The sequence below is a fragment of the Macaca thibetana genome, chromosome 15, assembly GCF_024542745.1.
Source record: "Macaca thibetana thibetana isolate TM-01 chromosome 15, ASM2454274v1, whole genome shotgun sequence".
NCBI classification, from domain to species: Eukaryota; Metazoa; Chordata; class Mammalia; order Primates; family Cercopithecidae; genus Macaca; species Macaca thibetana.
In genome coordinates, this window is record NC_065592.1 from 95,432,235 (window position 1) to 95,459,062 (window position 26,828).

Consider the following 26,828-nt stretch of genomic DNA (forward strand, 5'->3'; position numbering starts at 1 on the left):
GCATGGGGCCTGTAGCCCCTTTGTTTTGGCATATTTCTCCCATTTGGAATGGTTGTATTTAACTAATGCCTGTACTCCCATTGTATCTAGGAAGTAACTAACTTGCTTTTTATTTTACAGGCTCATAGGTGGAAGGGACTTTCCTTGTCTCGGATAAGACGTTGGACTGTGAACTTTTGAGTTAATGCTGAAATGAGTTAAGATTTTGGGGGACTGTTGGGAAGGTATGGCTGGTTTTGAAATGTGAGGACATGAGATTTGGGAGGGGACAGCAGCAGAATGATACAGTTTTGGCTGTGTCCCCACCCAAATCTCATCTTGAATTATAACTCCAACAATTCCCACGTGTCGTGAGAGGAATCCAGTGTGAGGTGATTGAATTATGGGGGCGGGTCTTTCCTGCCCTTTCTCATGATAGTGAGTCTTATGAGATCTGATAGTTTTAAAAACAGGAGTTTCTCTGCACAAGCTCTCTTCTCTTGTCTGCCACCAAGTGAGATGTGACTTTCACCTTCCACCATGATTGTGAGGCCTCCCCAGCCACGTGGAACTGTAAGTCCAATAAACCTCTTTCTTCTGTAAATTTCCCAGTCTCAGGTATGTCTTTATCAACAGCATGGAAACAGACTAATACAGGCACAAAATTTGTGAAAATATTATGGCTGCTATACATATAAATTTTAATACAGAAAAAATAGATTGAGATTATCTTTCCTCTAGCAGAACTTACTGTGGGTTTACTAGGTATCTAGGCATTAGGCCTCCAGGATTGGAGAACATAGTATAATATATTCAATAAAAATATGATTTACAAAGGAAAATCAATTAAAGGTGTCAATAATTTCCAATTTTGCAGCCATAAAATGAAGCTTTGAAGAAGACAGCAGAAATTTTTACTTACAAAGAAGGTTACATAAAAAATTACATTCTTCAGAAAACTGCCAGAGATGGTATTACAGAAAGACACAAAATAATTAAAGAATATGACCATGTAGCCAAGACAATAATTTTTGTCTTTTATTTGGTAAATACAGATATAAATTAGTATTTACTAAAAATCTTATTGGGAAATAGTTTTTGAATAAAAATATTTTGCAGGTCTACAAATACAAAAATTAATTTGTAGCTATAGGACTTGCGGTTTCCAGTCCAGCATGCAGGAAGTTTGAAAGTCACTACTCTGTCCAAACAATAAGTAGAAAGCTGAAAGACTAAAAAAACCAACAATTCTTCTTAGGTCTGTATGAGAGATGAGGACACAGGGAACACTGCTGCCCCCAAGACTGAAGAGAGAGGCAAGTATAGGGAGTTCCAGCTTCTTCCAGTAGACACTCACGAGCAGAAACCACAGCAGGAACCACTGCCAGAGAGGAAAATCTGAACTGTAATTGACAAATTGCTGGCAGCTCAATGTGGACAAGGCTGAGAGTTAAAAATAACTCCAGGGGACCCAGTTAGAGGGGAGCCCCCACACATGGTTGAACTTTACCTCCAGGAACTTGACAAGGTTCTCACAGTAAATATTAAACAAAAATACCCTTGTGCTTCAATCAGGAGAAGGGGAAATGTAACCATTTTGAAATATGCCAGTGTACTCTGTTCTTCTTAGCAAGGTCTGCCCACAGGAGAAACTATTTAACCAGAGCCTAAACTAATATTGTTTTACCAGAGCCTAAGTGACCTGGGAGAAAAGAAATACCCAACTCCAGCCCACTGTATCCATCCCATTCCTCCTAAAGAGAAGGAAAAATACTTATGAACACTTGTACAATGCACACTCCATAGGCATAGCCTCATAAAAGACTGAAACCTAATAATAGGACAATAAAGCACTTATCCCCGAACACACACACACCTAATCACCACATGATTAAAGGCATGTCTACAGTAGTTCCTTTTATCTAGTAACTCATGTCCAGGTATCAAGAAAAAATGACAAGACATACAAAAAGACATCACACATAGTTTGAAGAGACAGAACTAGACTCAGAAATGGCAGGGATGTAGGAATTATCAGATTGGTAATATAAAACAACAATGATTAATATGACAAGGGCTCTAATGGATAAAGTAGACAGCATGCAAGAACCAATGGGCAAGGTAAGCAAGGAGATGAAAATTCTAAGACAACCAAAGAGAAATGCTAGAGATCAAAAACACTGAAACAGAAATGAAGAATGCCTTTGATGGGTATGAATAGACTGGAAACTGCTGAAAGGAAAATCTCCAAGAATATCTCAATCAATGCTTCCAAAACTGAACATCAAAGAGAAAACATACAAAAAACAAAGACAACAGAGTATTCAAGAACTGTGGAACAACTACAAAGTGTGGAATGTCTTGTAAAGGGAATACCAGAAGGAGAAGAAAGAGAGAAAGGAGTAGAAGAAATGTTTAAAACAATGACTGAGAATTTCCCCAAAGTAATGTCATAACAAATCACAGATCCAAGAGGCTCAGAGAACACCAAGAAAATAAATGCTGAAAAAATACATCTGGGTATATCATTTTTAAACTACAGAGAATCAAAGATAAAGAAAACACTACTTTAAAAAGCAGAGAAAACAAATCTTACTTATTTGAGAGGAAAAAAACCCTTACCAACCTAGAATTCTGTAACCTGCAAAACTATCCTTCAAAAATGAAGGAGAAATAAAGACTTTCTCAGACAAACAAAAATTGAGTGGATGTTTTCAGTAGAGCTGCCTTTTAAGAAATGTAAATGAAATCATTTAGAGAAGAGAGAAGGAAAATTGTATATGTCAGAAACCTGTATCTACCCACATAAAGAAAGTATGAGCATCAGAGGAGGAACAAATGAAGATAAAATACAATTTTATTTTTCTTATTCTTAATTGACCTAACAGATAATAGTTTGTTCAAAAAAAATAGCGACAACGTATTCAAATATATATATTTGTATATGTATATATATAAGTGAAATTAATGACAACAATGATATAAGGGATGGGAGGGAGAAATTAGTATTATTTTATTATAAGGTGCTCACACTACTTGTGAGGTTTATAGTGTTTTTTGAAAGTGGACATGGATTAGTTGAAATGTATATTGCAACGTCAAGAGCAACGAATTTTAAAAGTTAAAGAAAAGAAGCATAATTGGTTTACTAAGACAGGAGAAAAAATCAAATTAGAACCACTAAGGGCAGAAAAAAAAAGAGTAGAAGGCAAAATAGGAACAAAGAAAAATGGTAACAGACAATGGTAACACACGTGGGAAATATTAATACAATGATATCAGTAAATTTAAACATCAATGATCTAAATGTACCAATTAATAGAGATTGTCAGAAATATCAAGAAACACACTTTAAATATAAAGATGCATATTGATTAAAACGAAACAAATGGAGAAAAATATACCATGTTCATACTAATCAAAGGAACTTGGAGTAGCTATATTAATTTTAGACAGAGTAGATGACAGAGCAAGAAAAGTTATCATGAATGTAAAAGGACATTGCATAATAATAAAGGGGTTGATAACACAAGAAGACATAACAGTCTTTAATGCATATGTGCCTAACATCAGAGAATCAAAATACATAAGGCAAAAACTGACAGAACTACAAGGAAAAAAAATAAATGAATCCACTATTATAGTTAGAGACTTCAACACCCTTATATTACTACTTAACAGATCCATCAAGTGGAAAATCAGTATGGACATAAACTCAACAACACCACCATCAATCAACTGGATATAATGGACATTTGTTAACTACTTCACCTAACAACAGCAGAACACACATTCTTTTCAAGCACATGTGGGACATTCACCAAAAATAGATCATATTCTGGGCCATAGAACATACCTTAATAAATTTAAAAGAATAGAAATCATACAATGTTTGCTCTCAGACCACAAAGGAATTAAACCAGAAATTAATAACAGAAAGACAGCCAGAAAATCCCAAGTCTCAGAGATTGCATAACACATTTATAAATATCCATAGGTCTAAGAAGAAATCTCAAGAGATACTTTAAAATATTTGAAACTAAATGAAAATGAAAAGACAGCTTATCAAATGTTGTTAGCCACAAACAAAGCAGTAGAAGGAAATTTATATTAATAGCATTGTAGGCTTATATCAGAAAAGAAGAAATCTAAAATCAATTATCTAAGCTCCCATCTTGGGAAACCAGACAAAGAGGAGGAAATTAAAGCCAAAGTCAGGAAAACACATGAAATCATAAAAATGAGAGCAGGAATCAATGAAATTAACAATGGGAAATCAATACAGAGAATCAATGAAACCAAAAGCTGGTTCTGTGGAAACTTCAGTACAATACATAAGCCTCTACCCAAGCTAGCTAAGAAAAAAGTGAGATGACACAACATACTAATATCAGAAATGAAATGAAAGAGGGGACATCGCTACAGGTTGCATAGACATTAAAAGGATAATCAATAAATAACATTTTTAAAAAAACACTATGGCCACAAATTTGATAACCTAGATGAAATGGGCCAATTCCTTGAAAGACACAATCTGTCAAAACTCACACAGGAAAAGTTGGATAATCTGAATAGTCTTATACTTATTAAGGAAATGTAGTCAACAGTTAATAATCTTCTGAAAGAGAAAACATCAGGTCAAGATGGGTTTATCTGTGAATTCTACCAAACATTTAACAGAGAAAATATACAAATCCTCTATAATCTGTTTCAGAAGATAGAAGCAGAGAAAATTCTTTTGGATTCATTCTATAAGGCCAGCATTGTCCTAATAGCAAAACTAGACAAAGACACTACAAGAAATGAAAACTACAGACCAATAGTTCTAATGAACATAGCTGCAAAAATCCCCAACAAAATATCAGCAAACTGAATACAGCAATGTATTTTAAAAAATTGTACACCACAACCAAGTGGAATTTTTCTAGGTATGCAAGGCTGAGAAATCCAGGTACAGACACACTAGGAGAAAGAAGCCTGTGTGTCCTGGCAAGAACTCTTAATTACACTTGACACGCAGGGTTGTCAATAGAGACTGAAAGAAGTAAAGCACTATTACACCTTTAAGTCTTCTCTAAACAACTAACCAGAAAGACAAGTCCAGGGACTAGCTGAGGACTGCCACACTGACGCAGAACCCAGAGAGCCAGGGTGTAAAATAACATGTGGTGGTATGGTTTCATTGGACGGAATACGTACAAGCTCTGAGTATATACAAACTCTGCGGCTCCTCCTCCCTCCCGCCTGCTGCACCCCCACCCCAGCCTGGTCACCTGACAGACTGACAGAGGAAGGATTTGTTTAGTTAGTGCAAAGCAAACACTTCTCCTGGCTGAGCTCTTAGGCAGAGAACTCACTGAATGACCACCATTCACCTTTGGCTGTAGTGCAGGGGAACCCAAGGCCACTGGCACACTCAGGTAGAGCTCCAGTATCAAACATCAGCACCACTAAACAGGGCAGATCTCTTTATCTTGTTTTACAGTGGAAACTGAGGTCTAAGATATGAGACTTAAAGAAAGAGAATCTGTCTTTAAAGGCATTGGTTTAAAAGCAATAGGGCCTGGTGCCAGACTTTGAGGTGCAAATCCAAGGTCTGCCATTTGCTAGCTACGTGATCTGGAAAAATTAATCTCCATACTTCCATTTTCTCATCTGCAAATGGGATCAAAGTAGCACTTTTTTTCAGAGCTTTTGTAAGGATTTAATTAGTTAATATACTTGAAGGGCTTAGAACAGTTCCTACCACAAAATCAGACTTCTGAGTCTCAAAATCAGGCAATTGGGGCAAAGTACATAAGGAGTGAGTAGATAACCTCAGAAAAAAAAAAATCCAATATATTAGAAAGAAGACCAGCTTGGCCTGAGTGGGTGGAGACTGGCATTTCTTGGCTCTGTCACAAGTTAGCCAATGTCTTAAGTAAATCACTTAAAGTCTTTAGGCATTTTTGGTTTTTGGGGTTTATTTTTATTTTTATTTTTTGCAACTTGATCTAGCAATAGCAATCTACAGGACTGCTATAAAAGCCCGTGAGATGGAGACACCAACACGTAAATTTGTGTTCTACAGAGGTTGACTATAAGCCCTCTTATTTCTTTTCTTTTGTAACAGCTTTATTGACATATAATTCACACACATATAACTCACTCATTAAAAGCACACAATCAGAGGTTTTTGGTATTTTCACAGATTTGTGCAACCATCACCATATCATTTTTTAGAACATTTTTATCATCCTCCAGAAGAAACCCCATATTCTTTAGCAGTAATCTCATTCCTCACATTCCCCTGAGAATCAGGTAACCATTCATCTACTTTCTGTCTATACAAATTTGCCTATTCTGGACATTTCATAGAGATGGGATCATACAATACATGATCTTTTGTGACGGGGCTCTCTGACAGCATAATGTTTTCAAGATTCATCATGTTGTGTCAGTACTTACCCCTTTTACTGCTGAAAGATATTCTATTATATGGAATCATATACCACATTTTATTATATACTCATCAGTTGATGATATTTGAATCACTTCTACTTTTTGGCTAACATGAATAATGCCTCAATGGACACTCATGTAGAAGTTTTTGTGTGGTATATGTTTTCAGTTCTCTTGAGTGTATACCTACAAGTGGAACGGCTGAGTTGGTCAGATGGTTAATTCTATGTTTAAAGTTGAGGAACTGCCAAAATATTTTTGAAAGAAAGACCACCAGAATTCCTACTAGCAGTGAATGAGGGTCCCAATTGCTGCACATCCCTACCAACACTTGCTATGATTTATTTTTTATTGTAGCCAGCCTACTGAGTAAGAAATGGTATTTCACTATGGTTTTGATTTACATTACCTTGATGGTTAATGGTATGAGCATGTTTCCCTGTGCTTGTTGGCCATTTGTGTGTCTTCTGTGGAGCAATGTCTATTCAGGTTATTTGACTACTTGAAATTGAGTTATCTGTGGTTTTTTTTTTTTATTTTTATGGATACAGAATAGTTGTACATATTGATGAGGTACATGTGATATTGTGATACAACTATACAATGTGTAATTATCAAAACTGAGTAACTGGGATATCCATCACCTCATTTATCATTCGGCACAGCAAAGGAAACAATCAACAAAGTGAAGAGACAACCTATGGAATAAAAGGAAATGTTTGCAAATCATCCATCCGATGGGGGATTAATAACCAGAATATATAAGGAACTCTAACAACTCAAGAGCAAAAAAGCAAATAATCCAATTTAAAAATGAACAGAAGATCTGAACAGATATTTCTGAAGAGAAGGCATACACATGGCTTTCAGGTATATGAAAAAATGCTTAACATCATTAATCATTAAGGAAATGCAAATCAAAACCACAATGAGATATAACCTCACCCCAGTTAAAACAGCTATTATTAAAAAGATAAAAATGACAAACATTTATCATTTATTTGTATTGGGGATATTTCAAGCCTTATCTTCTAGCTATTTTGAAATATACAATAAATTATTGTTAACTACAGTCATCTTACTTTCGTAGTGAACACTGAATTTTATTCCTTCTATCTGCCTGTTTTCTTGTGCTTAACCAACCCCTTTTTATCTCATCCCTTCCCAGCCTCTGGCAACCATCATTCTATTCACTACCTCCATGAGATCAATTTTTTAGCACCCAGGTGAGTGACAACATGCAATATTTGTCTTTCTGTGCCTGTTTTATTTCACTTAACATAATGTCCTCCAGTTCAATCCATGCTGCTGTAAATGACAGGGCTTCATTTTTCTATGGCTGAGAAATTTTCCATTGTGTATATAAACCACATTTGCTTTATCCATTCATTCACTGATAGACACTTAGGTAGATTTTATATCTTGGCTATTGTGAATAGCACTGCAATAAACATGAGAGTGCAAATAATATCTCTGATATACTGATTTCCATATATACACATACACACACACACACACACGCACACACACGAGTGGGATTGTTTAATCTTATAGAGTAGCTCTATTTTTAGGTTTTTTTTAGGAACTTCCATACTGTTTTCCATAGTGGCTATGCTAATTTACATTGCCACCAACAGCGTAGTGTATGAGCATTTCGTTTTCTCCATATCCTCAACAGCATTTGGGTTTTTGTTTGGTTGGGTTTTGTTTGTTTGCTTGTTTGTTTGTTTTGGCTTTTGAATAGTCGCCATTTTAACTGTGGGGAGATATCTCATTGTGGTTTTGATTTGCATCTCTTCAATGATTAGTGATGTTGAGCATTTTTTCATATACCTAATGATCATTTGTATGTCTTCTTTTGAGAAATACCTGTTCAGATCCTTTGCTCATTTTTAACTGGATTATTTGTCATTTTGCTATTGAGTTGTTTGAGTTTCTTACATATTCCGGTTACTAGTCCATTGTCAGATAAACACTTTGCAAATGTTTTCTTTTTATTTGTGGGTTGTATCTTCACTTTGTTGATTGTTTCCTTAGCTGTGCATAAACGTTTTAGCTTGATATAATCCCATTTTTCTTTATTTTCTTTTGTTGCCTGTGCTTCTAAGGTCTAACTCAAGAAATCTTTGCCGAGACCAATGTCCTGAAGTGGCTCCCCAATATTTTCTTCGAGTAGTTTCTTAGCTTCAGGTCTTACATTTAAGTCTTTAACACATTTTGATTTGATTTTTGACTGTGGTGAGAGATAGAGGTCTAGTTTCATTCTTCTGAATATGGCCATCAGTTTTCACAGCACCTATTATTGAAGAAACTGTGCTTTCCCCAATGTATGTTATTGGCACCTTCATCAAAATGAATTGGCTATACATGTGAGGATTTATTGCTGGGGTTTCTATTCTGTTGCATTGGTCTATGTGTCTGTTTCTGTGCCAGTACCATGCTGTTTTGGTTACTACAGCTTTGTAGTATATTTTGAAGGCAGGTAATGTGATGCCTCCAGCTTTGTTTTTATATTCAAGATTGCTTTGACCATTTGGGTTTTTGAAGTTAAATACAAACTCTAGATTTAAAAATATATATTTACATATGTCATTGGTATTTTGGAAAAGATTTCATTGAATCTATGTATCTCTTTGTGTAGTATGTATGTTAAAAAATATTAATTCTTCCAGTCCATGAACCTGGGATATTTTTTCTTTTTTGTGTCCTCTTCAACTTCTTTCATCAGTGTTTTATAGCTTTCATTGCAGATATTTTTTATTTCTTTGGTTAAGTTTATTTCTGGGTAATTTTTGGTAGCTATTGTACAATACATGAGATTGCTTTCTTGATTTCTTTTTTGGATAGTTCACTATTAGCTAGTATAGAAACACTACTGATATCTGTATGTTAATTTTGTAGCCTCCAACTTTACTGGATTCCTTTACCAATTCTAGCAGTTTTTTTGGTGAAGTCTTTAGGATTTTTCTAAATATTAGATTATATCACCTGCAAATAAGAATAATTTGACTTTTTCCTTTCCAATGTGGTTGCCTTTTCTGTCTTTCTTTTGTTTGATTGCTCTGGCTATGACTTCTGGTACTATGCTCAATAGGAGTAGTGATAGTGAGCATCTTTGTCTTGTTGCAGATCTTAGATGAAAAGCTTTCAATTTTTCCCCATTCAGTATGGTGCTAGATGTGAGTTTGTCATATGTGACCTTTACTGTTTTGAGGTATGTTCCTTCTGTACCTAGTTTTTTGAGAGATTTTATCATGAAGAGATATTAAATTTCATTGAGTGATTTATGGTATTTATTGAAATGATTTAAATCATATGGGTTTTTTGCCCTTGATTCTATTAATGTGATGTACCACATTTATTGATTTGTGTATGTTGACCCATCCTTGCATTCCTGGGATGAACCCCACTTGATAATAATGAATAATCTTTTTAATGTGTGGTTGAATTCAATTTGCTGATATTTTATTGAAGATTTTTGCAACTATCTTCATCAATGATATTGGCCTGCAGTTTTCTTTTTTGTTGTTGTTGTATCTTTGTCTGGTTTTGGTATCAGAATGATGCTCACCTCACAAAAATGAGTTTGGAAGTATTTCTTCTTCCTCGATTTTCTGAGTTCCAGTAGAATTGGCATTAGTTCTTCTTGAAGTGTTTAGTAGAATTCTAGCAGTGAAGGCATCAGGTCCTGGATTTTCCACGATGGAAAAATTTTTATTACTGTTTCTATCTTTTTATTCATTACCAGTATGTTCAAGTTTTCTGTTTCTTCATCATGTTTTATTCTTGGTAAGTTGTATGTGTCTAGAAACATATCCATCTCTTCTAGGTCTTGAAATGTATTGGCATATAGTTGCTCATAATAGTCTCTAATGATACTTTGAATTCCTCCTTTGTAATGTCTCCTTTGTTGTCTCTGGTTTTTTTTAATTTGGATCTTCTTTTTTCTTTGTTAGTCTAGTTAGTGGTTTATCAATTTTGTATGTCTTCAAAACGCCAACTTTTTGTTTCATTGATCCTTTATCATTTTTTAGCTTCTATTTTGTTTAGTTCTGCTCTGATCTGTAATCTTTTCTACTAATTTTGGATTTGGTGTGTTCCTGATTTTCTAGTTCCTTGAGGTGTATCTTTAGGTTGTTTATTTGAAGTCTTTCTACATTTTTGATGTTTTTGCTATTTTTTGCTATAAACGTTGGCATTTATTGCTATAAACTTGCCTGTTAGCACTGCTTTGCAGTATCCTATAGGTATGGTATGTTGTGTTTCCATTTTCACTTGTTTTAAGATATTTTTATTTCTTTTTTAATTTCTTCATGACCCTTTAGTCATTCAGGAGCATGTTAATTTCTAGTTATTTGTATAGTTTCCAAGGTTCCTCTTCTTATCAATTTCTAGTTTTATTCCCTTCTGGTCAGAAAAGATGCTTGATACAGTTTCTATTTCTTTGAAGTTGTTGAAATTGTTTTGTGGCCTTAAGTATGGACTCCTCTAGATAATGTTCTACGTGTTGATAAGAAGAACATGTATTTGGCAGCGGTTGGGTGAAATGTTTGTAAATGTCAGCTAATTCCATTTGGTCTAGAGTATAATTTAATTCTGATGTTTCTTTGGTGATTTTCTATTTGCATGATCTGCCTGTTACTGAAAGTGGAGCATTGAAGTTCCCTACTATTATTGTATTAAAGTCTATTTACACCTTTAGCTCTGTTAACATTAGCTTTATATGTTTGGATACTCCAATGTTGGTTGCATACATAATTACAATTGTTATATTCTCTTGTTGAATTGAACCCTTTATCATATAATTATTTCCTTTGTTTCTTCATAGTTTTGACATGAAATATATTTTATCTGATACATGTGTAGCTACTCCTCCTCTTTTTTGGGTTTCCATTTGCATGGAATATCTTTTTCAAGTTCTTCACTCTCAGTCTATGTGTGTCTTTATAGATGAAGTGGGTTTCTTGTAGGAGCATATACTTGGGTCTTTTTATTCATTTAGCCCCTCTACATTTTTTAATTAGATAATTTAGTCCATTTCCATTTAACATTATTATTGATGGTAAGGACTTACTACTGTCATTTTGTTATTTTTTTCCTCTGGCTGTTTTGTATGTCTTCTCTTCCTTTTTTCCTTTTCTACTGTCTTTTTTTGTGGACAAGTGATTTTCACTGTTAGCATGTTTTCTTTTTCTTTTAGTATATCTATTAATAGATTTTTGCTTTGTGCTTACCATGAGGCTTACTAAAAACACATTATAGCTATAGCAAATTATTTTTAACTGATGACACAATGAAAAGAAACAAATAATCAAAAAAAACTTAAGAAATGTACACTAACTTTATTCCCCCATTTTCTGACTTTTTGTTTTTCATATCTTTTTATATTGTCTATCTCTTAAGAAATTGTGGTTATTATTTTTGATAGATTTCTCTTTTAGTTTTCATGCTAAAGATAGCAGTAGTTGATACATCACTATTATGGCATTACAGTTGTATGAATTTGTCTGCAGATTGACTTTCACTAGTGACTTTTATGCCTTAAGATGATTTATTGTTGCACATTACCATCCTTTTCTTTCAGATTGAAGAACTCTCTTTAGCATTTCTTGTAAGATAAATTCCCTCAGCTTTTCTTTGTCTGGGAAAGTCTTTATCTCTCCTTCATGTTTGAAGTAGAGCTTTGCTGGATATAGTATACTTGGTTAAATGTTTTATTTCCTTACAGCATTTTGAATCTGTCATCTTTATTTCTCCTGGCCTGTAGGGTTTCCACTGAGAAGTCTGCTGCCAGGTATATCCAAGCCCCTTTATATGTTAATTAGCTTCTTTTCCATTGCTGTTTTTAGAGTCCTGTCATTGTCCTTAACCTTTGAGACTTTGATTATTTTATGTTTCAGAGTAGTTTTATTTGGGTTGGATCTGCTTTGTGTCTTGTTGCACCTAGATACTCATACCTTTATCTGGGTTCGGAAAGTTGTTATTTCTTTGAAAAAAACTTTCTATCCCAACTTCTTTTTCTCACTACATCCTCTTTATGGCCACTGACTCTTGGATTTTTCCCTTTTGAGGCTATTTTCTAGATTTTGTAAATGTACTTCATTCTTTTTCATCGTTTTTTCCTCCTCTGAGTGTGTATTTTCAAATAGTCTATCTTTCAACTCGTGAATCCCTTTCTTCTGCATGATCAATTTTGCTGCTGAGACATTCTGCTGCATTTTTCTGGTTTTCAATTTGATTTTTCAGCTCCAGGTTATCTGTTTGATTTCTTTCTTATTATTTCAATCTCTTTGTTAAATTTCTTTGATACCATTCTGAATTCCTTCTCTGTGTTATCTTGAAGTTCATTGAGCTTCCTCAAGATAGCAATTTTGAATTCCCTGAGAGGTCACATATCTCTGTCACTGCAGGATTGGTTATTGGTGCCTTATTTAGTCTGTTTGGTGAGGTCATATTTTCCTGAAAGTTCTTGATGCTTCTGGAAATTTCTCCATTTCTGGCATAGAAAAGTTAGGTATTTATTTCACTCTTCACAGCCTAGCCTTGTGTGTACCAATTCTTTAGAGGGCTGATTTTTGGTTCTTCATAGGGTGTTTATTTATGTAGATAGTTGTTTGATTTGATGTTCCTGCAGGAAGTTTGCTTGCAGGAAGGTTCTATTTGGCCATCTTGTTCTGCCTTTCTCCCATCTTGAAATTATTAAGTGGTATGTGTTCTTTTTATATTCTATACACAAATCCAATACTAGATACATAATTTGAAAATATTTTCTGTCATTCAATGGATTGTCTTATCGCTTCCTTAATGGTGTCCTTGGAAGCACAAAAATTTTTAAATTCGATCAAGTCCAATTAATCTATTTTTTTATTTTGTTGCTTATGCTTTTAGTGACATATCTTAGTAATCTTTGTTTTGTACAAGGTCATGAAGATTTGTCACTGTTTTATTCTGAGAGTTTTAGTTCTTATGTTCATATTTTCAATCCATTTTGAGTTAATTTTTGTATATGATATGATGGAACCCAACTTCATTATTTTGCCTGTGGATAGCCAGTTGTCAGAGTGTCATTTATTTAAAAGACTATTCTTTCTTTCTTCATTGAATTGTTTTAATGCTCTTGTAAAGCATCAACTAATATAAATGTTATGGTTTATTTCTGGTCTCTCTATCCTGCTCCATTGATCTATATGTCTGTCTTTAAGTCCACACTACACTGTGTTGTTTATTATATCTTTGTAGTAAGCTTTTAAATTGAGAAGTGTGAGTTCTCCAAATTTGTTATTCTTTTCCAACACTGTTTTGACTATTTGGGTCCCTTAACTTTCTGTGTAAATTTTAGTATCAGCTGGTCAATTTCTATAAAGAAGCCAAATGGCATTTTGTTGGGCATTGAATCCACTTGCCATCTTAACAATATTAAGTCTTCTGATTCACAAACATGAGATGTTTTCCACTTATTTAGATCTTCTTTAATTTCTTTCAACAATGTTTTCTGGTTGTAACAGTCTACTTTGCATTTATTTTGTTAACTTTATTTCTAAGTATTTTATTATTTAGATACTTTTAAAAATATAATTATTTTCTTAATTTCATTTTCAGGTTGTTCAATGTGAGTTCTTAGAAATATAACTACATTTTGTATTTATCTTGTATCCTATCACCTTGGTAAACTCATTGATTAGTTCTACTGGGGTTTTTTATAGTAAATTCCTTAGGATTTCTACTGAAAAAAAAGAGCATGTGATCCATGAATAGAGATAGTTTTAATTCTTCCTTTTCAATCTGAATACCTATTATTTCTTTTCTCCATCCTAATTGTTCTAGTTGTTATAACAGAAGCAGTGAGATCAGACATCCTTGTCTTGTTTCTTTCCTAGGGTAAACCCTTCAGTCTTCTACTTTTGACTACTATAATAATTGTGAACTTTTTGTAGACATCTTTATTCAAGCTGAGGAGGTTCCCTTCTATTTCCAGTTTGTTCAATATTTTTATCATAAATATCATTGGACTTTATCAGTTGTTTTTCTGCATCTATTGAGATGATCATGTGCCTTTTGTCTTTATTCTATTGATACGGCATATGGCTTTAACTATTTTTTTTTCTGATGTTAACCAACCTTGCATTCCTGGGATAAACCCTAGTAGTAGTAGTGTATAATCCTTTATATATGATGCTAGATTTGTTTTACTAGTATTTTGTTGCAGATTTTTTGTGTATATTAATTTCATTTCATTGTCGTTAAAACATCCTTAGTATGATTTCAATCCTTTGAAATGTATTGAGGTTTGTGAATCTTGGTTTATACCCTAATATATGGTGTATCCTGTAAATTCTTACATGTGCACTTGAGAAGAATGTGTATTCTGCTTGTTATGCTAGGTAGAATGTTCTATAGATGTATGTTAGGTCTAGTTTGTATACAGTGTTGTTCAATTATCCCATTTCTTTGTTGATATTCTGCCTAGTCTATCCATTTTTGAAAGTGGAGTTTTTAAGTCTTGAACTATCATGAAATTGTTTAATTCTCACTTCAGTTCTGCTGGATTCTCCTTTCTGCATTTGGGGCTCTGCTGTGCATGTATGTTTATAACTGTTACATCTTCCTGATAGATTGGCCCATTTATCATTATGAAATCTTGCTGCCTACTAATTTTTTTAAATATCTGTTTGTCTCATATTAGTCTAGCTACTCTAGCTTTCTTGTGATTGTGGTTTACATGAAATAGCTTTTTCACCTTTTTATTTCAATGTATGTTTCTTTATGTATAGTGTGTTTCCTATAGATAGCATATAGTTGAGTCTCTTTTTCTATCCTATCTGAAAATCCCTGCATTTTGATGTGGTTATTTAATTTATCCACATTTTGTTTTCTATAGATCTCATTTCTCTTTTGTTCCTGTATTACACCTTTACTGCTTTCTTCAGCATTACATGAACATTTATTTTCTAAAGTAACATTTTAACTCCTTCAATGACTTTCTCACAATATTTAATTCCTTCCATTATTTTTTCACTATATTTTAAAGTTATCTTTTGTGGTTATTTTAGTGTTTGCCATATAAATCTTAACTTACCAAAATCTACTTAAGATTTATACTAAATTAATTTAAGTGAGACCTATAAATGTTACTCCTTTATAGCTCTCTCACCCTTTTCCCTTTTTTGTGCTATTATCATTACACATATTAACCTATTAATCCATATACGGTATAAACCCAACATCAAATTGTAATATCTATTACTTTATATATTTGTATGTCTTGTAAATAAGCCAAGAGAAGAGCACAAAGCAAATACATATTCCTAGTATTTATTATGGTAACCTTCTTATTATTTCTGGTTCTCTTCATTTATTTGTACTGATTTGTATTACCACCTCTTGTCATTTTCTTACTCCAATATAGCTTTATTCCCATCACCTTCTCTGTGCTTTTATTAGTAAACATTATATTTCTATATGTTATAGATTCCACAATACAATTATGTACATATTGTTTTGTAAAGTTTCTTTATAAAGTAATTAATAAAAGGGGAAAAAATGTGCATTCTCATTCTCTTTTATAATTACATAAATTACCTTTACCAGTGTTCTTTATTTGTGCATGTGTGAATGGGTTCAAATTACTAGGTTGGTACAAAAGTAGCTGTGGTTTTTCGCCATTAAAAGTAACAACAACAACAACAAAAAAACGCAATTACTTTTGTACCAACCTAATACACTCTAGAGTCACTTAACTGAAGAATTTCCTTTAGTATTTCTTATAAGGTGGATTTGCTATGCTAGCAACAAATTCCTCATTTTTGTTTATCTGAGAGTCTGTATATCATCTTCATTTTTGGAAGACTGTCTCGTAGATATAAGGTTCTTGTTTGACAGGTGTTGTTTATTTTTATTTTTAGAACTCCAAATATGTCATTCCATTGTCTTCTGGCCTCTATTGTTTCTGCTAAAAAGTTTCTGGTGAGATGCTAATCTTATTGGATTATCAGATGTGTGTGGATTGGATTTAGTTTTTTGGTTTTTTTTTTTTTTTGTATGTGATGTGTCATTTAGTTTTCTCTTGCTACTTTCAAGATTTTCTCTTTATCTTTGGCTTTCAGCAATTTTATTATGATGTGTCTGTGTGGGGGTCTTTTTGTATTTATCCCATTAGAGTTTGTTGAGTTTCTTGGATGTGAGATGAACATTTTCTCATGAAATTTGGGAAGTTTTTAGCCATTATTTCTTCTAATATTTTTTCTAGCCCTTTTTCTAGTTCTTTCTCTCCTCTTCTTCTAGCACTCCCATTACATGTGTGCTGGCATGGTTACCAGTTTGCTTCATTCTTTCCTTTTTCTCTGTTCTTTGGATTGCATAATCTCCATTAATATTTATTCAAGTTTACTAATTCTTTCTTCTGCCAGTAAACATTTACTGCTAGGCCCCTGTACTGATAATTTCTAGAGACTACAAATGGTTGGTTTTTGTTTGTTTTGTTTTTTATCATTCTCACTGGAAATTGTTCTTCAATGGGGAGTGAGTTCTTAGAGTTGTTCGTGCTGTCATTTTAGAAGTGGACTTCTCTTCTCTGCTTTTAATTGTTTACCTCTTCAGGGGTAAAATCTCTTCTCTTCTTTAGCCCATTTGACTAGCAAAAACACTACATATCTTATACCAAGGTACTACCCCGACACCTGCTAATTGACAAATCTTTTAGATAGTTCTTGCTTCTCCCTTCTGGCACTATGGCTCACGTTCATTAATACTTGAAATTCTCCCTTCCCATAGTTTCACTATTCCAGCCACTCCCAGCCATAAAATGGCTGTCTTTCTTTCTACCTACTCTTAAGTGCTGGTGCATTCAGAAAAAGCCCCTTTCACTGTCTCTCTTCTCTTGGTACTCAAGATGCCCTGGAAGTCTTATCCACAGCCATTGCTTCCACTGCTATGTATGTCTTCTAACTACCAGTGTGTATCTCCAGTCAAAAGCTCCCATTAAGTTCCAGCGCCACGAATCCAACTGCCTACTAGACATTTCTGTTGAAGTGCTCACAGACACCTCGAAATTAATAAATACATCTAAGATTTAACTCCTTTTTTTCTTCAAAGTTCATTAGTTTCTCTTATATTTCATATTCCGGTTGATTACATCCAAGTGTCCAGCCACCTAAACTAGGAATTGAGGAACTTTCCTCAGGTCCTCCTCCCTTCTCAACTCATATTATATTGTTTTTAGAAATGAGTTTTATTCCACAATGCCCCTGCCTAGTTGAAGCCTCTACTGTTTGCCAACCAGGCTAGCATAACTTTCCATATTCCGCTACTGCCAATCCAGTCTCTATAGGGCAATTAAAGTGATCTTTCTAAACCACAAATCTGATTATGTTACCCCCTCCAAAACTTTTGCATTAGCGCCAGCATTGTCTACAACTGTGTTCCCCAAATGCAGTCATTTGATCACTACCTTTGTGACTTTTGACATAACAACCATCATCATGTTTATTTGCATAGTACTTATACCATTATTTACATACTTAGATTTATAACAAAAGGATATGTGATCTTTGAATTTGAAAAATCAGTATCACTTATCATAGGGAAAATATAAAAATAAATTCATAGCTATTAAACAAAAAATATTTGTCTGTATGCCACTAAAAGCTTCTTGCATCACAGCATTAGTACACCTACCATACTTGAGAACACACAGGCCCAGAGAAAAGTCATGGGAATTATATATAAAGCAAGGACTCTCAAACTTTATCTCCCACTCCATACACCGTACCCTCTAGTCCCACTAAAATACATTTTATGGTTCAAGCATCAGGCTGTTTCCTTCTTGGGTACCTTTATACAAACTATTTATTTACATCAAGGAATGAGTGTTATTTTGTCATTTCTTTCTTTTCTAAAAAGAAAGTCTTTAGTATCTATAGCATCAAACCAGTCCAATGGGAAAGGATAACCAACAGAAATCAAATTGAATCAAGGCAAGAACCATGTGTCTTTCATTCACCACCACATATCCTATCAAACACAGTGCCTGTAGTGTCTTAGGTGCATAATATTTGCTGAATAAATGTGTCTAAGAAGAAGATATACTATCATTGCAAATAAGCTTCTCTGATAAATATTTTATATTTAAAAGAATCCAGATATTTTGTTAAATAAAAAAGCAAGGCCTAGTGTGTACAATATGCCACCATTTGTGTAAAACACACACACACACACACACACACACACACGTACAGTGACTACCTAAAAATGCAGAGAAAAGTGAAGACTACCTAAAAATGACAGTAAAAGGGGGCTTAATAATTACAATGAGACAGAAAGTGTAAACAGGAGCCATCCCAGGGCAAACCAACACATAAGCTCTCCTGGCCAAAATACTACTTGAATGTATCAGAAAAGGAAGCAGATAAATTCTGAGCAACAGAACTGCACATACACCCTTAGCGAGTACATTCATTCTAGAGAGGATGAAAACTCTTTTTCACTATATGCCTGTTTATATAACTTAAATTTCTATAATGCATATGTTAATATACCATATGCAGGTGTATTACTTTAAGAAAATGGTTTAAGCCAAGTACAAAATTTAGGAGTCCATAACTGAGAGGAAATAATTCTGTTTTTAAAAGGTCACATAACCTGTACCTGCATATTAGGATAGTTAAAAATAATATTACCCTGCATCTTGGAATCAAACAAAAAATTAAAGGCAAGTATGTCTAAGGAAGAAATGTCAGCCTGTGAGAAGCAAGCAGATGGTAAAAGAGTAACCAATTATTTTAAATTCAACCAGGCCTCTAGGTTCAGAAAAATCACAGCAATTTTATAGAAGTCAGTATCTTGTCATACTAATGGGGAAGCTCCCAGAAAACTAGAAATGGGTAAACATTACTTTTTTTTCAAAACATGACAAAAGGGGAAATGTTTCATAAATATTTGTCAACAAGTACAGCATGAATCACAGAAAAATGTCTAGAGCACATTAATAAATGCACCAATCATTAAAGCTAAGAAAAAGAAGGGAGCTAGCATTTATTGTATTACTGTGCCAGGCACTGTGGTGGATGTTTAATGTTCTGTTCCATTTATAACAGTCATTGTAAGGTAAGGGGAAATGTTGCTTTGATTGGCCAGACCTGGGTCATGTATCCACCCTTGGAAATCAGGGTATACTCAACTGAGGGAGAAATGCTTCTCCAAAGAAACACTGGGATGCAGTTACCAAATTGGAAACGAGACTAGGCATGTAAGAGGAACACTCACCTGCAACAACATTTAGCTTTAGCTACATTAAAAAAAAATTAAAGTATGCAGATCTCAGAAAGTAAGAGTATATGTGCAGTTCTGCTGGTCAGAATTTGTCTGCCTTATTTTCTGGCACATTCAAGTGATATTTTGGCCAGGAAAGCTTATGCGTTGGTTTGCCCTGGGATGATTCCTGTTTACACTTTTTGTCTCACTGTAATTATTAGGCACCCCTTTTACTCTCAAATGTGTTCTAAGTTTTGAGAAGTAAATTATAAGGCAAGACTAGATCTTAGCAAACAAGAGAACATCAGGAGGGTATATGTCCAGAATGGGGAAAGCCTGATCTTAAAAAAAAAAAAAAAAATGTGCTGGAAAAACTAGGGATGTTTATCCAAGAGAAAGCTAACATGAGGCTTGAGAGGCATAAGAGTCACTTAAAAAGAAGGGTGGGGATAGAATTGTTTTGTGTGATTTCAGAAGATAAACCAGTATCATGGGTAGAGTTACAAGGAGCAGATTTCATCTCCATATAGGAAAGAAATTTATCAACATCGGTTGGACTTGTTCAATCATATTGAGGAAGGACCAAAACAGAAGAGATCTTTGGATTTTGAAAGGTTTTGCTAAGAGTCATGGGATGGGATTCCCATCAGACAGATCTTCAAGAGTAGGCAGGGTAGACCTAAAGCAGGCATTAGGATAAAGCAGCAGGAAATCAAGAAACAGACTTTTAAAAGAAGATTAATCATTCTTGCCTCTTTTTCCAGGCCCGAGAAAATTCAGTCAATTGTGAAGCAACTCTACAATTATTAAAGGATAAAAAGAGCAGGCATTTCTATGTGTTTATTTCCCCTTTGCCTTTATCTTTCTATCTGACTCTTACTTTCCTTTTGCCCTGATATCATCATCTTATAAAATAAGACTTCTTCGATTTATATATATTTATAAACACCTCGAATTGGTTTAAGAAAAAGTAGGGAGCAAATAAGTAGAAAGTAACATAATAAAAATGGTTTTAAGTGTTTATAAACCTACTTTCTTACACACTTTGGCAAACAAAATGAAAATTCTATGGTAATATCCCATGCAAACTGCTTTCTCTGCATCGATCCACTTTTGCAAACAGGAAAGCTCGAGTTCCCTCTTTCCAGCATCCCCCGCTCAGAACACTCCCTGGAGTCAGAGTCCCTTCTTATCTGTGGCTGCTTGAATTGCATTTCAGATGAAGGAGTCTCTGGGGTGGCACAAAGATGACCACAAGTTCTCCTTGACCGCCCTGTAACCATGTGGTGGCTCTAAACATTTGGCCTCATCTGCAGGATGCAAGCACAGGAGTCCCTCTCACTATAAAAAACACCATGCCCAGTGTTTCAAACACTGCTGCATTGGGTCTCAGACACAAGTGTGCTGCTTCCAGCCATTCAGTCTTGTTAACCCAGGGAGTTAATTATTAGCTTCAAATTTCACCCTGAGACTGTCACAGAAACCAGAATCTTTGACAAGTATCAGGTGAAGTTCAGACCAATCCACCAACACTGGCACCACAGCAGAAGTGTTTTGTCATAAACGGTCATAAATCATCCTTTGACTGGATCATCAAAATTGGTAGTTTCCCACACACATATCAGCACTGTCATTCAACAACCAAAAATTACTGTAAATCAGAGGAAATTTGTGATTAATTAATGAAATTGCAATTCAAGTACAATTTCATTAAAACATCTTCAATAAGGCTATTTAATTCAAAAGTAATAGTCTAGTAAAGGATTTCATCATAAGAATCAGTGTAAACAAAGAAAAAAACAACCCCATCAAAGTGGGCAAAGGATATGAACAGACACTTCTCAAAAGAAGACAATCATACAGCCAACAGACACATGAAAAAATGCTCATCATCACTTGCCATCAGAGAAATGCCAATCAAAACCACAATGAGATACCATCTCACACCAGTTAGAATGGCAATCATTAAAAAATCAGGAAACAACAGGTGCTGGAGAAGTTGTGGAGAAATAGGAACACTTTTACACTGTTCGTGGGACTGTAAACTAGTTCAACCATTGTGGAAAGTAGTGTGGCGATTCCTCAAGGATCTAGAACTGCAAATACCACTTGACCCAGCCATCCCATTACTGGGGATATACCCAAAGGATTATAAATCATGCTGCTATAAAGACACATGCACACGTATGTTTATTGTGGCACTATTCACAATAGCAAAGACTTGGAATCAACCCAAATGTCCATCAGTGACACACTGGATTAAGAAAATGTGGCACATATACACCATGGAATACTATGCAGCCATAAAAAAGGATGAGTTCGTGTCCTTTGTAGGAACATGGATGCAGCTGGAAACCATCATTCTCAGCAAACTATCGCAAGGACAGAAAACAAAATACCGCATGTTCTCACTCATAGGTGGGAATTGAACAATGAGATCACTTGGACACAGGAAGGGGAACATCACACACCGGGTCCTATTGTGGGGAGGGGTTAGCGGGGAGGGATAGCATTAGGAGATATACCTAATGTAAATGACGAGTTAATGGGTGCAGCACACCAACATGGCTCATGTATACATATGTAACAAACCTGCACGTTGTACACATGTACCCTAGAACTTAAAGTATAACAAAAAAAAAAAAGAAATACACATTTCCCCAACTGAGGCAGGAGAATAGGGTCTGAAGGCAGAGAACTGAAGGCCATTTCATGCTGAATCAAGGAAAAACACCAAGATTTGGGGGCACGGAATCTGAGGTCAATTTATGCTAACTTTCTAAGAGAGAAAACACCTGGGTCTGGAGGCAGGGACTCTAAGGTCAATTCAGGCCAACTTCCTAACGCTAAACCAAAGGAAGAATTCCATCTCCCTACAACCACCTGAGTAGCAAAGGATCAAAGGCTACTGTTCCTGCCACCCTCCCCTTCCTCCATGCCTCAGATGGAAAGTGCCTTGGATTGGCCTTGGGGGCCATCCCTTCATCTGCACGGGGCACCCATTCACCTCAGCCTTTAGCCACAAACCAAATCCTTCATCCAGATAAGGGGTAACAGTAGGAACCTCAACAGGAGTACTTAAAACCTAGAAAACTTTGTAACGGGGCCCATGAGCTGCTTGTTTGAGCCCACTCCCACCCTGTGGAGTGCTTTCTCTAATAAATTTCTGCTTTCGATACTTAAAAAAAAAAAGAATCAGTGTAAACAAATTTTGGCTTCAATTAATCAACTACATTATCATTAGCAGAATGGTCAAACAGACTAGTAAAACAGAATATAAAAATCTAGTAAAAAATAAATACTTGTAAGTATTTGGGTGATTTACATTTGGTGAAAAAAGTTAGATTCTCTAACTTTGGAAAGAAAGTTAAATTTTTACTTTTGGATAAACAGAATGTGATATATCCATACCATGGAATGTGCCATACCTTAGCAATGAAAAGGCATTAACTACTAATATATGCCATATATGCAACAAAAGGATGAATGTCAAAATCATCACGCCAAGGGAAAGAAGACAGACACAAAAGAGTACATACAGCTGTTACTCCATTTTTATTGCCTAAGACCAGGGGTGAAGGGTGGGATAGACTGCAAAGGTAAACAAAGAAACTTGGGATAGTAACAGAAATGTTCTGTATTTTAAGTGTGATGGCGGTTCCATGAGTATAGCTGTCAAAGCTCATCAAATTATATTCCATATCCAATGCATCCTTTAAATGGATGCATTTTTCTTTTGTTAATGGTACTTCGATAAAGTTTAAAAAGAAAAAAATCATAAAAGGAATATCCATTAGATCACATAGATACACAGATTTCTGTGTGTGTGTGTATATATATACACATACATATATATACACAAATATATGTAAATATACAAATTTGTGTGTGTGTGTATATATATATATAAAACTTTGTGTTTTTGTAGAAAATAAAATTCCTACATACTCTACATATATGGCCAAGCAGTTACAATTTTACTAGAAAATAAGCAATATACTTCAAATCTTTGAACAATATAGTATTTTTAGATAAGAGTTCCTTGTAATTTTTCCAATTCTTCCTATAAGAAAGTATATAAGCTAGACACGGAGTAAGCAAGGCATTCGAATACTTTTGGTATGAATATACTATAAATGAACATGATTTTTAAAAAAATGAAATTAATCAGCAGGGTTTTTCTTCCTACTGTTAGATAGTTTGACTTCCATTAAATCATTATTATTATCCAATTTGTTGCAGTAGTCCAAAGCATTCATTATCTATGTTTGAATTATAATCATTTTAAAAAGCGGTCAGGGCATTTGTACTACTAATAAAGTCAGTGAAATGTTAAACTTATGGAGAAAACATTCTCATTTTATTTTTAAAGCAAACTGTTGAGGAAATTAAAACTGTTCATCTTATAAGAAATGCAAAATCTCAGCTCTTAAAATGGACTCTTAGCAATTAGAGAACAGCAGTCCCTCTGGGAGGGCTTCGGTGGCCATTTGCCAATAATTAGCTTTCCTCATACAGCAGCATGTATTAGAATCACCTGGAGGGTCTGTTAAAATTCAGATGGCCAGGCCCTATGCCCAGAGTTTTCCATTCAGGTCTGGGGTGGGGCATATTTGCACTTCAACAAGTTCCCAGGAAAGCCAATAGTGCTGGTCTACAGACCATACTTTGACAACAGGAGTGGCCACAGAGGAAGAGCAAAGAAGAAACTAGAATTGACAGAGGATGAGTAAAGCTTGGCCACAAGTCAATGAGGGAAGGAATGACGTTCTTGTCAATGCAAGCTATTGGCTAATCACTAAGGTAGGGCTTGGGAGGGACCAAAGCCTTTTTACTAAGTGATGGGTAGCATTTGAACTGTACCTTATGAGACTGATAAAGATAGGGGAAAAGTGTACATCGGTGAAGGAGACATTGGAGGCAAAGGAACAGCCTTGGGAAGTACAGAATATTGTCAGGGAACAACGGAGGATCTGATCAAAGGGAAAGCAGGGGTAAATGAGATGGGAGGGCGGTGTTAGCTTGTGGGGAATGCTCCTCTCCATGGCTGTGGAGGGTGCGCTGCTCTGTGGAGTGAGAAGTTCCATCTTCTGCATCACACAGCCCTACGTGGTTTTATGGGGGCTTTTTCTTTCCATTGCTGGACCATTGCTCATGCTGGTCCTCTAATGAAAAGGACCTTCTCACCATTCTTCACTCTGTCACTCAAACTCAGTCTTCACTTCAAAGACCAGTTCAAGCCCTATTTCATCCTGTGTTTCTCTCTGAAGACCAAATTCACTTTGAACTGTCCCACCCCGATCTACACCTTGCTAGGCATTGCCCTTTTCTCTAAGCTACATGTATTTGACATCTCTGCAACCAATCAGAAAATTCTCTCGGGATAAGGGCCATGTCACCCTGTAATGTCCATTTTGGTGCCAGCTGCACGATAAGAATTGAAAAAAAAAATACTTCACTGGTCGATTGGCAGGTTACTAATACATAATCAGCAATTGTTGTTGAGGTTTTATTTATTTTAGTGGTACACGGGCAGTTCCAGAATGTGCAGCATCAACATCCCCTGGGAATGGGTTAGAAAGGCCCAGACCCAGGCCCTGCCCCAGACCCAGGGAATCCCAAACTGTGGGGTGGGGCCAGAAATCTGTTTTAAAACAAGTCTCTCAGGTGATTCTGATACATGGTCAAGCTTACAAACCACTGCTTTCTACAAAGCCTGAATCCCAAAACAAGTTCAGATAGCTTGTAAGGGTCTGTAGATTGCACAGTGATCATTTTTATCATTATTTTTAATGATAAAAATAATTTAAATAGGAATAAAAAATGCTTCGAAGACAAAGCAAGTATAGGAAAACTTAACAGAGCCAACACTGTGCTTAGCGCAAAATAAATACCTCCAAAATCCTTTACACATGTCAGAGGTGGACCATTAAAGGGCCCCTGTGCTTTCTTTTTCTTTCTTTTTTTTTTTTTTTTTTTTTTAATTTTTTTGTGGAGACACTATGGTGCTCAGGCTGGTCTCAAACTCCTGGGCTCAAGTGATCCTCCTGCCTCGGCCTTCCAATGTCCTGGGATTGGACTCTGTGCTCTCTAAAGAAGCACGGTCAGTTATCAATTCGGTGCCTTGAGAAGAAAAGTCACTTTGAAGCACGATTTCTGGTAGTGAGACCTCCTGGAGCATCCTCATAGGGAGACGGCAGCGTAACCTACAGTCCAATGTTCCCAACAACAAAACATACATGAATGTTCCCCAAAACACAATGAGTCTCCCAAGGCTGTTTCTCAATATTAGTTGATGATTGTTGCAGGCCAGATGCAATGCCTCTGAGGGGACTCTCTAGGGCAGGGAGAGAAGCAGCTCCTGAAGATCTGAACTCAATGCAGGGACATCATCTCAGGTGCCCAGAGGAACAGATGAACTGCAAACCCTCAACCACTCCTCCATAAACACTTTCTCTCACTGCACTTCCGACACAAAACAACAGCAACCCCGAGATTCCACCCAGTTAAATGCTGAGGTGCAGCCATCATGGGAAATTGCCCAGCACAGTCACGTAGTCACTTGCATTGGGGAATGGGGGGGCGAGGAGGTGTTAATTCCTGATTTATTCCTGCATCGTTTCCCTTTCAACTGAGTGAGTGTGAAGCTACAGTGGTAAGTATAGGGGCTGCCTGAGCAACCATTTGCATAAGAAAGATCTGCTGAAAGAATTATTCTTTCACAACAGGGAAGAGTTACTCTGTTTCCATACCTCAAATCATAATCTTAAAATGACCCTTACTTAAGGTTGGCCACAAATTAACAGGTTTGCTTTTATTATTTGCTCTACTGAAGGAAAATTTAAATTTGAGGACTCAGTATTCACACTGAGATTGTACTTAAAAATACACATGAAATGTGCAACATAAAAAGGGCCTGTAAGGGGCTCATAACTCATCTCCAACATGTTCTGCTATTTACCTGATTTGCAAGAGGGGAGAGTAGGCAAATAAAACAGAATTTTATTTTATTTCTGTTTTATTTGATGTCGTTTATTTTTTAAAACTTATTTTTCAAGAAAACTGAAACTTCGTAAGTACTATTTAAGCCCCTAAATCTCAGGCCCATGAGCAAAAATATCCACAGTATTCTTCTTCCACAGAAATTATCTTGGAAAAAG

At 35.4% G+C, this 26,828-nt stretch overlaps 1 protein-coding gene and 1 long non-coding RNA gene across 2 annotated transcripts in view; one reads left to right on the plus strand and one right to left on the minus strand.

Moving 5' to 3' along the window:
• IDNK (IDNK gluconokinase) overlaps nucleotides 1–26,828 on the plus strand; it is an 865,727-nt gene that overhangs the window by 382,437 nt on the left and 456,462 nt on the right. The gene's annotated exons all lie outside the window — the stretch shown is intronic.
• The window catches only part of LOC126937731 (uncharacterized), a 74,176-nt gene that overhangs the window by 13,788 nt on the left and 33,560 nt on the right, over nucleotides 1–26,828 (minus strand). The gene's annotated exons all lie outside the window — the stretch shown is intronic.